Genomic DNA, 11,216 nt, shown 5'->3' with positions numbered 1-11,216 from the left:
CAACTTCTGTTCCTGAAAAAAATTAGCTACTCAATTTTTGAGCCACTGCCTCCATGATAAGAAGAAGCTCTCATAATTGGAAGGGATGCCTTACAGCAAAGACACTTAGACATTGGAGACTGAGTTCTGTAGCTGGCATCTGATGGGTATTTGGGGGCCTCCACAGCTCCCCCTTCTTCAACTGATAACTGTCCCTCCTATGTTTTGGGGAACAATCCTTTGGTATATGTTACCAGTCATGTTCCATACTATAGCCTCTGGGGTTGCCATGGTCACACAAGATGGACCAATAAGAGGGTCAATTTCTGCTGGTCATAGTGATTGGTTCAATGATGACCATGTGGCCTCAGCTGAACCAATCACTGCTCAGCTTCTTCTATTCTAGTCATGGATTTGAATGAACCTGGAGTTGCTGGTGGCCATCCACCCCACCAGAGGGTGAATAAAGCCCAGACAAGGAGAGATAGCAGAACAAGGAGTAGAGAGACATAACAGCATTTGAGACCCCTGTGACAGACGTCCTGGAAGCCAACCTGTCCATCCATCTCCTTGATTATGTGGGGCCAAAAATTCCATATCCCTTCTCCACCCCATGCTTTAAAAAAATTTTTTTAATGAGTTTGAATTGAGTTTATGTTACTTTCAGGGAAAGATTTGTGACCAATACAGATTAATTAAGCCATGACCCTGATATCTGTAGCCATATCAGATATTAGCACTGAAAGATTCATTTATTCATGTGATCATTCAAAAAATATCTATTAAGGGCCTACTAACTTGAGAAGATATAAAAATAAAAAATAAAAAATAAAAAATAAACACAAAGAGTATCAGCAAAATCTTGTAGAGAGCTCTATATCACCTAAGTCAGCCCCAGCCATTTTCTCTGCTATATCTGTGCTGTAGGAGACAGTAAGTTTCTTTTTAGTGGATATCCAGGCAGAGAGTGAATGGCCATCTGGCAGGAGAAAGATGCTATAGATATTTTCAAGCATTGGTGGAGAACCAGATTCAATGAGTTTTAGGGTTTATTTCAATCACAACATTCTAGGGTGGAGGTTTCCATGTCCTTTACCCTTTCCATTAGAGAATATTCCCAAACCAATTCTGATTCTGTCCAGTCCCAACTTATGGAATGAAGGTATTCTGCATGGCAGCACACAGTGGGTGAATAATGAAATGGTGGGTGTTATGTGGGAACCTCCTTTCCCCATTGCTTCAAGTTTCCAAGTGGAGGGACTGCCATTAGAGTAACACTTTTGCCCTCTTTCACCAGAGGAGGAGTGCCTTACCTGATTGGAGGATTTAAGCTGAAGTCAACATCGTCAGTTTCATCTTTCTCCCTCTCTCTTTTTGGGGGCCAGATGCTCACAAAACATTCTCATCAGCTCTAAGCAGATCTGTCCCCACAGGAGAGGCCTACGTTTTGGGAATTAAGTTCAGTACTGGGAAGCATCAGCAAGCAATTTGGCTGGATCTAAGCCATGCTTATTGTTTTATCAGCAGTAAAGCTGACATTTTTATCTCCATATGCCTGACTCTTTGGGGTTTTTCTCAATTAATTAGGAATTTGGGTAGGGAACAGGGGTGTCTTCTATTAGTTCCCTAAATCCCAACAGAATTCTCTTACTTGTAGATGAGTCCCACCCACCTTGTTGGCCTCATTCCACACTACCCCCTGCCCTCCTTTTCATCCTCCAAAAACTATTAGGGTGCTTGTCATTTCTTTCATCTTCTTGCTATTTCATGCTTTTATGCCTTTGCTTGTGTTATTCCTTCTGCTGGCATATCTTCTTACCCCCACCCCACTGCCTCATCAGCTAATGCTTATCCATTATCTGTCCATAATATCTCGTCTCAAGGTACACCTCACCCAGGAAGTCTTCCCTAGCTGGCACCTTCCCACCACTCCAGGCTCAGTTTGATGAATACATCTGCCATATTGTTTTAAAATGTCAATCTCTCACTGCTAGATTATGAGCTTATTGAGGTGACTACGACCTTATTATTCATCTCTGAATCCCTCAGAATTCAGAACCTTTTGCAGAAGACATGCATGGTAAATGTGTGTTAAATTGATGCATAAACTCGCCAATAGTGGGTAATACCCATTCCTGAGGCTAGGCAGAACTGGAAAGTGTATCTATACCAGTCAGAGGTCGGGAGCAGAATGAAAGTTATAGCCAAGGAGACAAGGCCAACCATTTAGTCCTCAGGGCAAGGCAAAGCAAAAAATGACAAAGTGAACAGATGTAAAAACAGACAGGTGGAAGAAGAGGCTGACAAGGGATGCAGCACAAGGAATGGACCAGGGTAAGGAGTACATAGCTAAGGCTGTGAAGGACAAATGAGCCTGGTACTCATCTATTACATGGTGCCAGGTGCATGGTCAAGGGAAGGGATAGAAACCCCTAAGAGCGCAGGTAAGAATTGGACAGTGGAGTGCAAAGGAAAATCATAAGAGCAGAAGAATGTGGAGCCTGGTCCTAGCTGTGCCACAAGATACTCAGGTGAGCTTGGACAAATCACTTCCTTTTCCTATGAAAGAATTTCCTCATCTATGGACCTGAATAGCGTGTCCTAGATCACTTCTCTCTTCTCTTCCAGGTCAAATGTATTGTGATTCTTCAAATACTATTCCATAGTATGATTGCAGAGGATTCCTCTATTACATAAACAATATTTAGTCACCATGTTATCCTTTATATTCAATCAACCAAAAGTACTACCTGTATTTTGATTTCAGTTCTGAAATCAAGATTAGACTGAATTATTTCAATTCAACTATAAACATTACTATAAAACAACTATAAAACATTTACTGTGCTATAATTTTCTCCATTCATTGAGTGCATACTTCCTGTTCTTCTCTGTGCTTGGCACTATGATACTCTGTGTTCTGAATGAATTTATAATCTAGTTGAAACAACAAGATTAACATCTTCAAAAGATTAAGAGAAAAATCCAAAAATCCCTTTTATAATTTAATGCTAAATTATGTGTTAAACACTCCAAGGAATTAACAGAAATGAAAAGGATCAAGAGGGTTTGAAGATATCAGGGAAGATTTCCTGGAGGAAGTTGCCTGCAAAGGTGAAGAAGACATAGATAGGACAAGGGGGATCAAGACAGACAGATGGATGAATGAATGGATGATGGATGGTTGGAGGATGGAGGGCATTCTTAAGAGGCAAGGAAAAGCAAGAACTTAAAGATGATCATGAATTTGCATGGGGCTCACTATGGAAACCTGCTAGAGTAAGAACAAGGAAAAGTGATGGAAGATAATATTGCTTGTGCTTCTACTGTATGCTGGGTGCTTGTAGCTGAGATGTCTGGTGTCTGCACTCCACAGGCCCTCTCACTACAAATCACCCCCATCCAGAGCTGAGGGGGTGTGCTTACAGAGGGCTATGTTTATACTATGGGATGGGACACTGGGCCTAAACTCAGTCAATCCAATTCTTCTCCCAGAAATACGGCATTGGACACAAGGAAACTGAACAGCACTTTCTGTGACAAGACTGGGGTGTAGAAAGTTCTAGAGAAAGGGTAAAGAGTGAGAGATGGAAGGGAACCCAGGAAAGCTAAGGACGCCAGGCTGCAGAGAACAAAGAGGGGAGAACATGCACAGAGGAAAAATTGGGACATCATAAACCGATTTGGTGGCCCCTGGGGATGAGGGATGTGCCTGGAATCTGAAAATCCAGTTCCTAGTTCCTCTTCCTGAAAATTCTGTACTGCATTTCCTGTTCCTTCATTTCATCTGAACCAGTTTAAGTGGCTTCCTATTCCTTATAATGAAAAGAGCCTTGACTATGACAGTCTGTCCACAAACGTTTTTCCCACTTAATCCTCCCAACAATTTAATGAGATAGGTATTATTTCCACATTATTAATGTGGTTATCAAGGCTTAGAGAGGCAACATCACCTGCTTAAGCGCTCAGCTTAGTAAGTAATTAAACTGGGATCTGAACCCAGGCCTGTCAGCCTCCAAAGTCCTTCTACTTCACCACACACTGTCCTGAGGGACATTTCACAGTATCAGAATCAACACATGATCTCAAGAACACTCTCTCTGTAACCTGCACAAAACATCTCCACTTTGAGGAGTATGCTATGTTTACTCACAGGCCAGTTCAATAACTTTCCATAATTCTGAGATTCTCCTGTGGTGGCCTAGAAAGCCTATTTGAAATACACTAATTCAGAACTTATGAAAAGTCAGACACTGTTATTTGTGACTCTTATTGAGTCAAATTCAAAGCAATCTTGTTCTCTGAGAATATCCAGAGTCTAGTGAATAAAGAGAAGCTGGTTAAAATTAGTGGAATTTTTCCAAACCAAGAAGATTAAGAATTTCCTTAATTTGGGGGGTCATTCATTCTAAGCAAATTCCATGGTAGCCATGCCTAATTCTAATATTTTAATGACCCATTACAAATACACCTTCTTCATTCAGTCTACATTCTAGTCAGACTCAACTCTTCTAATCCTCTCAAATACCATATTACTCCAACCTCTATGCCATAACATGTGTGAAAATTCATTTCCTTCTTCCTGTCCATCTGGAAAATATCCATTCTTCCTTCAGGATTCAGCTAAAGAGTCACCTCCTCCACTGAGCTGCCCTTGGTCACTAACTCTCTGCCCCATGCAGGTCAGATGTTTCCTCTATGACCCAGGAAACTCTGACCTTAACTCTCATCCTTCTATGTTGTGATTGTCTCTTTGCTGATGAAGGGAGATTTTCTCCCTCCCAGGCTGAAACCATGCCCCTTAGGGTTAGTAAGGTTGAAACTAGCAGAAAAATTAAAGCTTGTTTTTCAGAGAACTGTATTTCCATAATCACCTATTGTGTCTTTTCAAACCCTACTAAGAAATGCACTAGCTGTCTCTGCAGACGCCTGGATTTAAGGTCAACTGATATGGTTCCAGCCTGTGAACAAGCAAGGCCCTACATTCTTTACTGGGGATAATGAGCCCAAGACCCCATCCAGTTTATAGTGGCTCTTGGAGCATGCTCATAGTCCCTTCCCCTTGTCCTAAGACAACTTCCTGATGTCAGGGAGCTGAATCTTGCCTCATTCTGACGTTAAGTCTCCACCCCAAAGTGAACATGGGATGTATGTCACATATATGTTTGTTCAATGTTCATGCTCCATCCTTCCTCATGAGCAGTTATGTTTCCCTGCACTTTTCATCAATATGTATGTAATCTTGGGGTTCAGTTGGTTAAATGTTCAACTCTTGATCTCAGCTCAGGTCGTGATCTCAGGGTCATGAGTTCAAGCCCTGCATTAGGCTCCATGCTGGGCCTGAAGCCTACTTAAAAAAATGTATGTTATCTCAACCTCTATGATTATTTAAAAAAAAAAACACCTTGTTCTTTACTCCCGCAAGGAGGCAGATTTGAGGGTTTCCCTCCTGTGACCTCATTTGGCTGCTTCTCAAATAAACCCCTTCCTTGCTGCATACCTGATGTCTCAGGAATTACCTTTGCTGCACACTGGGCAGACAGATCTAAGTTCAGTTACAATATCAGAACACTTCTCTTTCCTTTCCAATTCCTTCCTCCCTCCACCCCATCCTCCACCTAATGGGAAAGTAATTGCTAATCTGATGCACCTGAGAAGTTGATTGGGCCACATGTCATTAGTGAGTGAGGTTGCCATGGTCAAGACCATTTTATAGGTGGTCAGCAGGGTTAGGATTTTCCTGGGCTTCCCCTGCCATCAACAGAGGGTCTGGGAAGTGACTCGGGCAACCTTCTCTTTCTTCCACTTCTTTTTGGAAAGTTCTGGCAAAGTAAGAGAATACACAAACACGGGTATGGCAGAGACCAGGCGGCGCTACCCTTGGGCCAACCATCCTCTCTTCTCTCTGCCAGCGCCCCAACCTGTGCTCATGTAGGTAAGCTGAGTGGGGTGTGCTCTGTGGGCTATGCTGTCTTTTTAGGGGAAAAGAAACAGGAAGCCCTACTGGGGTTTCCCAGCTGAAGTCCATTGATCCAGCTCTGCTTCCAGGGAAGCCCTAATTTGCATGAGTGGTGGTGGGGTAATTGGACACCTGGTCATCCATTAATGAAGTCAACTTTGTTTTTGATTTACGTCTTTTCCCTTGTATAAATTCTAGACTCTTGGAATCAGAATTCTGGGACTAGAAGACTCACAGAGCAAGGCTTGGCACTAACATCTCAACCCACCACCCCTGCAACATTCTTCTTCATGAAATATTCTAGTCCAGTGATTTTCAACCCTGGGTGTGCAGCCAGGAAAACCGACCTTGCCCACCAGAAATTCCTGATTCTAATGTGCAGCTAAATTTGAGAACCATTGTGGGGCACATCGGTGGCTCGGTTGGTTGAGTGTCCAACTTTGGCTCAGGTCATGATCTCACGATTCGTGAATTTGAGCTCCACGTCAGATTCTCTGCTGTCAGCCTGTCAGTGTAGAGCCTGCTTTGGGTCCTCTGATCCCATCTCTCTGTCCCTCCCCTACTTGCATTTTCCCAAAATATTTTTTTAAAAAATAAGCAAATTTGAGAACCACTGCGAAGAAGAGTTGAACAATTTCTTTCACCCTCCCTGACTGAGTTCTGCTATGAGGCAGTAAAATAAAGCTTCACGAATCAGTAGATTTAAGTAGAGCTCTGAGTGACCTTGATTTCCTGTACCTCCTGTCCACACACCCACCATCTGTAAAATAAGAAGTTTTACTGAGAGCTCAGCTTTTAGCATTCTGGAAATAATGGACACCTTTGAAATTTTCATTGAAAACCACAGACATCTCCCCAGGAAAATGACCATTCGCCCACACTCATATATTTGCATACAGCTTCTGGGGAGCTTGGACCCCCTGAAACACTGGCCTAAACAACCATTTATCCAGCCCGTAATTCCAAATTCTTCAACTCTTACTAGGTAGGAGCAGTGGGCCAGCCCCACCTCACTCCCTTTCCACGGTGGTTCAAAACACACATCTGTATCAACACCAGCCTCAGCAGGACGCTCACAGAAGGGGCAGTGTACAGCTTCTGATGACAACAGAAGGAACGGCAGAACCAATTTTTGGTCACATAGTCATTGAGACCTACTAGGCACCTGGTTCTAGGGGTATAGTGGTGAGGAAAACAAAATAGATTCATGGTATTTATATCCTGATGGGGATTTGTACGAGTTCATATGTTCATTGAGTGGAATTGCTCACCCTACTTAAAAGTATGTCTCTGTCTCTCTCTGTCTAATGACTGAAAAATACATAGGTGGCTTTTTGTAAGAAAAGGCAATATTTTCCTTAAAACTGGACAAGAGTCCCTACCCTTGACCCCAACTTTTGTGGGTCCCATTCTGAGCCTCCTCTGCCCCTGCCCCTCTACACAGAGTGAGGAGTCCATGAGGCTAAGGATACATGTTTACTCAGAGGCTTCATGCCATCCTCCTACACCATGCTCTTATTACCCATGACCTATATCCCCTACAGTAATGTCCCTGAATCTGTTCCCAGGGCTTTGCCACATTCTTCTCTAGACCCAAAGCTGGACTACACCCTGGGTGGCCCCAGGGAAGCTGTTTGCTGGGGTGTGGAAGAAGCTAGCATGTGCAGACTAGCATATTCACAGGAATGTGTGAGGCCCCCTGCAGAGATCTGGAGATGGTAAGAGAGGTAGGGTGAGTTATGGGCTGGGGACTGCTTTCTCCAGGCTGTCACTTGATAATTCTAAACTTGGAGAGGACTGAGAATTCTAAATTCTAACCTGGCCTTCCAGGCAGTATAAAGGCATATTTCTCAGAATAGAAAATAGAACATATTCTAGTTAATAGTCTCTTAACTTAATTTATAACTTTTAAAGTATTTCTTTGAGAGAGAGAGTACACGCACAAGCAAGCAGGAGAGAGGGGCAGAGGAAGAGAGAGAGAGAATCTTAAGCAGGCTCCATGCTCAGTGAGGAGTCCTATGTAGGGTTTGATCCCATGACCCTGGGATCATGACCTGAACTGAAATCAAGAGTTGGATGCTTATAAGAGACTCTTAAAAACTAAGAACAAACTGAGGGTTGATGGGGGTGGGAGGGAGGGGAGGGTGGGTGATGGGTATTGAGGAGGGCACCTTTTGGGATGAGCACTGGGTGTTGTATGGAAACCAATTTGACAACAAACTTCATATATTGAAAAAAAAAAAAGAGTTGGATGCTTAACTGACTGAACAACCCAGGCACCCTAACTTTTAAATATTTATGTAAATGGTATTTGGGCCTCTATATGTATCCTCGTCCCAGGCCCCTGAAATGTTAGGGGAGGTTTGAGGAAACACATATATGGTATGAATCCACCCAAGCCACTTTGGTTTCTCATGGCCTTCCTTCACCAGTCCCTTATAATAATGGTGATGATGATGATGATAATAGTTAACCTTTTAACAATAAAATTGTTAAACTTATGTAACATTGTATGTTAACTATACTTCAATAAAAAAATAAAATTCTTACTGAAATGTAACATATAGACAGAATTCTTATTGAAGCGTAACCAACATATACATAGAAATGGACAATCATAGGGTAAACACCCTTGTAACAACCAACTGGGTCAAGACATGGAACATTACCAGCATCTATGTCCCCTTCCGATGACTACTCCCTCCATCCTTCCCAAAGGTAACCAATGTTCTGTCATACTTTTGCCTAGTATTGAACTTCATATCAATGGAATCATATCATATGTATTCTTTTATGTCTGCCTTCTTTCCCTCAATATTATCTTCATGATATTCATCCGTGTTACTGCATGTAGAACTTGTTCACTCATTTTCCTTGTTCTCTAGATTTCCATTGAGTGAATATACCCCTCTCATGTACTCATCCCATTGCTGATGGACATCTGGATTATTGTCACTTGGAAAAGCTAAGAATAATGTTGCTATGACCATTTTTGTTCATGTCTTTTGGTGTCCATGTAGACTCATTTATGTTGAGTACATACTCCTAGGAGAAGGGTTGCAGGGTCTTAGGGTATGTATACATTCAGCTTTACTAGATATGGCAGAAAGTTTTCCCAAAGAAGTTGTACCAATTTCCATCCCTACCAGCAATGTATGAGAGTTCTGATTTCTCCATAACCTTGACAAGGACTTGATACAATCAGCCTTTTTCATTTTAGGCATTTTGGTGGGTATATAGGGATATTTTGTTGTGGTTTTAATTAGCATTTCCTTTGTGAATGCTATTAATATTATTAATTAATATGCAATAATAATGTTTTTGTATATTCAGTAGCTATTTGGAGATCCTTCTCTTTTGTAAAGTTTCAGTTTAAACATTTGGGTTCTGTGCCTTTTCTTTTTGATTTGTAGTTCCTTACGTATTCCAGATACAAGTGTGTTGTTGGTCGTATCTAATACAAATATCTTTTACTACTCATTGGCTTGCATTTCACTCCCTTAACAAAAGAGATAAACAACAATTTAGAAAATTTAATTAGAAAAATCTTTAGATAAACAAAAATTCTTTATTTCAATATAGTTCAGTTTATTAATCTTTTCTTTTATGGTTAGTGCCTTTTGCACACTGTTCAAAAAAACCTTTGTCCAAAAAACCCCTGAAGAACAACAACAACAAAAAACCTTTGTCCATAAAGACCATTAAGGTCTGAAAATATTCTCAAATGTTATTCCCTAAAAGCTTTGGTTTATCTTTTATATAACCCACCTGTAATTGATTTTCATGTGAGGTGGAAGCCAAGATTTTTTATATGCATAACTCCTTGACATAGCTTAACCATTTATTGAAAAGCCCTTCTTTTCTCTACTGAACTGCACTGCCACCTTTATCATAAATCAAATGCCCACACAAGTGTGGGTGTGTTTCTGGATCATTTTTGTCTCTTTCATTAGTCCATTTGTTTATCTCTGTGCCAATTACTTACTGTCTTAACTACTGTAGCTTTATATCAAGCCTGAATATCAATGTTGTTGTTCTTTGTCAAGATTGTCTTGGCCATACCAAGCACTTTACATTTCCACATACATTTCAGAGTCAGCTTCTCAAATTCCAGAAAGAAAAAAATACCCTGCTGAGATTTTGATTGGGACTGCATCGATCAACTTTCAGAGAATTGGCATCTTTAGAAGAATGAGTTTACCGCTTCATGAAAAGGGAATATCCTTCTATTGGGGCATTGTTTACTTTCTTTCAATAGTAGTTTGTACTTTATAGCAGAGAGGTCTTGAACTCCTTTCATTTCACTTATCCTTAATATTGGATATATTTTGGTTCCACTGTAAATGGAATTTTAAAAAGTAATTTTTATCTGTAGTAAAATATATAGAAATACAATTTATATTATATTTATATGTATTATGTTCAATGAACTTGCTAAATTCATTTTTTGGTGTTTTTTTCAAAATTCTTTTGTTAATTCTAGGAGCTTATCTGTAGCTTCTTTCAGACTTTCTATGTTCATAATCTTGTCATCTATGAATATGACAGTTTCTTTCTTTCCAATTCTTATACTGCTATGTATATTTTTTCTTTATTTTTTTGTCTTTATTTTTTCTTTTATTGACTTGTAGTTTGTGTTGAATAGGAGTAGTGATAGGGAACATCCTTGCTTCATTCCTGATCTCAGAGGAAAGGCTTTCAATATTTCATCATTAAGTATGATGCTTGCGTAGAATTTTTTTAATAGATATCTTTATCAGATTTAGGATGTTAACTTCCATGATACATGGTACCAGTTACTACTCCTGTGGTAAACGAATGTGGTAGAATCCATACCTTTGCCACTGTTGCAAGGAAAGCAGAGTGCATTCCCCACCTCCCTTGGATTTGGGGCTGACTGTGTGATATGCTTGGCGTTGGCCATGTGGGATGCCTTGACAAAAAGGATGTTAGTGAATGTGACATAGTCAGAGACTTAAAATGTGCTTGTGCTGTGAGCTTGTACTTCTGAACCTCTGCCATCACCATGAGGAGAACATACCAGGGTATCCTGAGCCATAGAATGTGACAAGAGAGGAAAAGACACCTCAGCTAATGCACAGACCCATAAATTTAATCATAGCTGCTCCAGTCAACCCTCAAGTTCTTGTTCAATGTATGGACAAGAAATAAGTGCTTATTGTTTTATATCACTAGTATTTTATGGTAGGTTGTTATCTAATAATAGTTGGCTGAAACATCTTCTATCCCTAGTTTGCTAAGAGTTTTTAACATGAAT

The sequence above is a fragment of the Leopardus geoffroyi genome, chromosome B4 (genome assembly GCF_018350155.1).
Source record: "Leopardus geoffroyi isolate Oge1 chromosome B4, O.geoffroyi_Oge1_pat1.0, whole genome shotgun sequence".
Taxonomy (NCBI): domain Eukaryota; kingdom Metazoa; phylum Chordata; class Mammalia; order Carnivora; family Felidae; genus Leopardus; species Leopardus geoffroyi.
Note: the sequence above shows the minus strand (reverse complement) of the source record.